Raw genomic sequence first — 5,000 nt, forward strand, 5'->3', positions numbered from 1 at the left:
CAGATATGGGCATTTACAATCTCGTTTCACGAGTCACCGTTCCCTTGACCAGCGGTCGGGAAGAGAGATTCTGGTCAAATCCAAAAATGTCATATTTGGTTGGCTGTTGAAAAACGGTTTCATTTCCTTCCATTTCAAATTCTCAACTTCTTCTGGAACTTTATCTATACGACATTGAAGATGATCTAGAAATAAATCTTTTTACGACTTACCAGTTCCGTGACGTTTTTTTTAAACAGCATTTTGAATTTCCGAATTGTCACTTGCGTGACCCCAGATACTGAAATATGTTTTAATTGAAAAAAAAATGTCTCGTTATTTTTTATTGTCCGTAGCTGTTAGGAAATGTGTTTATACTCATGTGTACTGTCTCGCGAGTAAAAAGTAAGCGCTTTCATGGCAAGGTGAACTCCAGATGTTTTTGTTAATTCCTGACCGCCTCCCCTCACTCACGCGTAGTTATTCAACCAGATCCGGACTTTTTTGGTTCTGGTTTTGAATTATTCCAGAACCTCCCGCGCCCGTTCCGCTGGTGGAGACTCTGGGAAAGACATTGGTTATTGATTGTTTAGAAAATTTGAAATTTTATATATTTGAACTGCGCAATGGACATGAGATGAAGATTGGAAAGATCATCGCAGTTAGATAAGGAACTTCCGCCTGAACATGAAATCGAGGCTTGAACGGGATACGAACCCATAAGCGTCCGATTGCTTTGAACTGTTCTGTCAATTGAGGTGTTAAGCCACTGGGAGCTGGAAAAGAAATATTCTACAAATCGTGTGTCTAAAACGTTGTACATGAACGCTTAGCGTAGTTTAATAGAATTACGCTTAGCCCCTTCATTGTGTCCTTGCAAACTGTAACATTGAAAAATTGATCTCAACCAATGGCAGTTATTTGGTTTTAAGTTGTAAAATTGTGTTTTTTTTCTTTTTCTTTTTTTCGTTTTATCACTCACTGTATTGTAATGCCATTGCACTGTGTTGTAAAAACCAAAATAAAATAAAGGTTTTGCTTCCTCAAAGTAGTACAACATTGTAACTTCATTGTCTTTTTGGGTGGCTCAAACCGGTTTAAACGGTTTAAAGGGAATGTCTTAATAGAAGCATTAACTCTACAACACTGTTTCACTTAATATTATGGTACCAAACGAAAAACCAAAAATTGCTTTAACAAGATGCGCATACTGTGACGGAATAGGTCACCATTCCAACAAGAGAACCATCTCAAAACGCCCTATTTTTGTATTAAGTGTTTATATCTCAAAAGCGAACTTTCAGCAACAAAAAATGGAGGTCACTGAAATCGTTTTTAAGATTTTAAGATATAAGCATTTAAAGGCATTACGTCACATTAATGAGTAAATCTTGTTAAGCAATTATTGGTGTTTCATTTGGCACCTTAAATTTGCCGTTACGTGAAACAGTTGGGTAGATTAAATCATCCCAAACAGTACAGTTTGTTGGAAATGTTAAAACTGATTCGAGTCTACTTAACCAGTGATCCATACTTCAGCTTTAGAGCGGGCAGGGCTTGAGTGAAGGAGGCAAACCTTATGTAAAATGAAGTAAAGTATAATAGCTATAATTTAATTAGTGTACAGTTAAATAGAAATCCGTCTGAGGTTAAACGTTTTGACTCTTCTAGCTTCCGTGATCGCATGAACGAAGGACCAAGGTTTCGCGAGACAATTAAGTTACTTTATTAAGTCAGGTTTCCCAATATTACTTTACTGGATCAAGTAGGCTTTTAACGAATAAGGGAAATTATCATTGGAAGGAACAAAGAAACATGCGTGTCTGAATTGTAAACACCGGTTACTCCGTTGTACTATAAATCGACATGGCTATCTTTTTATGTTTTTAATAATCCTGAACAGTTAAAGGAGATAAAGATGAATATCTAGTGGCCAAAATGAGGAAAGAAAACACCTTTAATCTTCCTGAAACATTTTTTTGCCATATTTTACCAGCATAACGATTTACTTAGGTAGTGGTCCCGGTTTGTGTAATAACAGGGAGCTCAAGCACGTACGTACGTTTTTTTGCGACGGGCATGATGGGACGCACGAAACCCTAACTGTAAGTACTTCAGAGGAATGCTAGTACGGCGTACTAGGATTCCTAACATACTTTTAATTGAGAGGCGCAAGTTTTGACACTCTGCAGGTGTTGTAATCCGTTGCAATGTCATGGAGCGGTCATTTTATTGGAAACGACCCAGAGAACTCCAGAGAATATGGTCCTCAGTGAACTGTTCATTCTCTTTTGATGAACTTGGATTAGAGGAACAGTGGGTACAGAGGAACAGTAGGCACAGAGGAAACATATGCACCGAGGAACAGTGAGCACAGAGAAACAGTATGCACAGTATATAATGGATAACAGAAAAACAGAAGAAGAAACCAGAAGACTAAAAGCCAACAGTTTTAAGGGTTAAGTTACCTTGAATTGGGACGTGGCTGCCTCCAGTCTTTTTACATAGGGAGTCGATATTGTTGACACAACCCAGTTACCTCTTTACTGACACCCAATGAATTCATTGAATTAAGGGTGGACCATTCCTGCACTTTGACAGATCACGAAAAAGTGGTATAGCTTCTTAAAAGAACTCCAGCAACAGAGAGGGCAAAGAAAGATAATACAGTTTCTTACTACAAAACTCGCAGATCCGTAAACACTGGTATGATTATTTATAGTATCTTATTGTGGGTTTTACTTTGCTTTATCACTATACATACAATTAACAAATATAATTGTTATATTTGGACTTCGCGGTTTTCCGAGTTTCACAGTGATCATGCATGACACGGATTTCAATGAAGTGTATAAAACCGAAAACGAAAGCAATTATTCCGTGAAATCGTAAACCGAATACCATTCATTTTGGGTTGACGTATCTTCCCATCTCCCAAAAATGATATCAACGCATTTCATGCCAAAAATGTGAAATAATCTGATTTTCTGTAACTGTCACAGAAGACTGAAAATCAGGAAAAACATCCAAAGCATTGTCACGTCCGTTTTTATACTAGAGACGCATTATCAGTCTGAACGAACTTAAACACTGAGACCTCCTCAGTAACACGACCTAGAATGGATCTGTTCTAACTAACGAACGACTGAGATAATTAAAGATTCGAAAACTGAAAGATATTAAAGAGGATAAAAGGCCAAAAAGTGACAGATTGCACTTCAGGTCTTTAACAATTAAACATGAATTTCGTAGGAAACAATATACACACTCAACTGCGTTATACATTAATCATTGTTACAAATAAATAGCTTCAAGTTTTTTCTTTAAAGTATACGTAGGCAAGTGAGTTGGCAGAAACAACATCGGAATTAGGAGCTAGGATTGTAAAACTTATGACCTTGATAAAAAGCGCGGAGAATAGTATTAGTATTAGCTCTGCAGTTAAGTAATTGGAAGGTCTTATAATTTCTTGTATGATAGGAATGTATTTGCATTTTTTAGTAAAACAATTTTGTTTGCTAACAGTGAACGGGAAGGGTCGAGATTTGATAGGAGTACATAAATTTGCCCATTTGCAACGTATATATGTTGCAGGTAAAACCCGGTCTCAGGTTAAATCCGTTTTTACAGGTTAAATTGGTGATCCTCACTTTACCTAGGTTGAATATGCACTCAGATGAATTGAGGAACTTGTTTGGAGCCAAAATTAAACCTCGAGAAAAAATAGGTTCATGTTAGGATTAGTATACAAAAGTAAATAATGAAAAGAACTGTGTTGGGTTGACCATGTTCGTCGCTGACGTGTAGATTCAAAGTTACTTTTGTGGCATGAATCTCAAGCCATTACGGTGACAAATTCCAACACGTACATGGATGCATTAATTCAATGGGTGTCACTGAAGAGGTCACTACGGTGTGTGAACAATATCTACTTCCAACATAAAACGGATGGAAGAAAAGAAATCAAATCGTGTTTCCTTTTTTGCAACAATTGTGAATAATAATTGGCACTTTTATTCAACGAAGGCTAGCCTGCAAGTAGGCTCTCAGTGGTTCGAGGTACATGAAGGGCCTGTGTTGTCAGCTAAAACGTTAGCATAATTAGCACTTTTTCCTGCTTATAAATCAACTTCTAACGCTTTGTACATTAATCAACTGAAGATGACAGAATTTTCTGTTGAAACACGTCTTGAACCTTTGTACTGACTTCATTACTATATAGGCGACTTTCAGAACGAACTCGATGAATAAGTGGCTTGCCTGCTAATATCAAGATCCTTTGTTTCGCCTGGTTGTTGTCTATGCCGAGGTGTGACACTGAAACATGATGCCACCAATTGATAAAACGTGACAAAAACACAATGTCTGGACTGATGTAAACAGCGCGAATAATGGTTATCAAAATAATACAGGGATTCATGGCGTATCAATAAAACATTTTAAAATAGTTCAACTTTAAGCCGACTCTCATTTTCCAGTTCGAATCAACTTCGTAGGACATTTAGAACCCAAGATATCGATTTGTTGGTTTTATTTAGCCACAAAGATCTGAGAAAGATGTCGGCTGGTGAAAACAATAAGTGTAGAGTAATTTAGTTCGGCTTGTAAGTGAAGACGTGTTCATTTGTTGCTGCTTCAATTTGCTGAGAAAACTTTCGTTATCAAAAATACTCGGCTATAAGCCGAGACCCCTTCTATGGCTTAAATTTGCCCAAATTGAATGTGGATTTGTGTAAAAATCGCTCGGCTTATAGCTGAATAAATACGGTATATAGCCCTAACGATTTTTCAAATATTCTGTAACTGACGATGATGTTCGTAACATCGAAACATGTCTTGGAAATTAAAAAAATGTCGTAATCTTCTTACAGATAACGATTTGCTTTCTGCTGTCTCGACCTTTTGGTTCCATTATCCACGACATACAAGGTTCAAGTTTTTCATCACTGAAATGGAGCCCTTTAAGAAAACGATAAAACTTTTAAGATTATAAGACGTGTTTCGAAAGAAACTTCTGTCAT

General features: G+C 37.0%; 1 protein-coding gene across 2 annotated transcripts in view; it reads right to left on the reverse strand.

Annotated features, from left to right (window-relative positions):
• LOC137967886 (uncharacterized protein PF3D7_1120000-like) overlaps positions 1–5,000 on the reverse strand; it is a 40,818-nt gene that overhangs the window by 35,277 nt on the left and 541 nt on the right. The window lies entirely within an intron of this gene.

Source organism: Montipora foliosa, chromosome 8, assembly GCF_036669935.1.
Source record: "Montipora foliosa isolate CH-2021 chromosome 8, ASM3666993v2, whole genome shotgun sequence".
In the NCBI taxonomy this organism is placed as follows: domain Eukaryota; kingdom Metazoa; phylum Cnidaria; class Anthozoa; order Scleractinia; family Acroporidae; genus Montipora; species Montipora foliosa.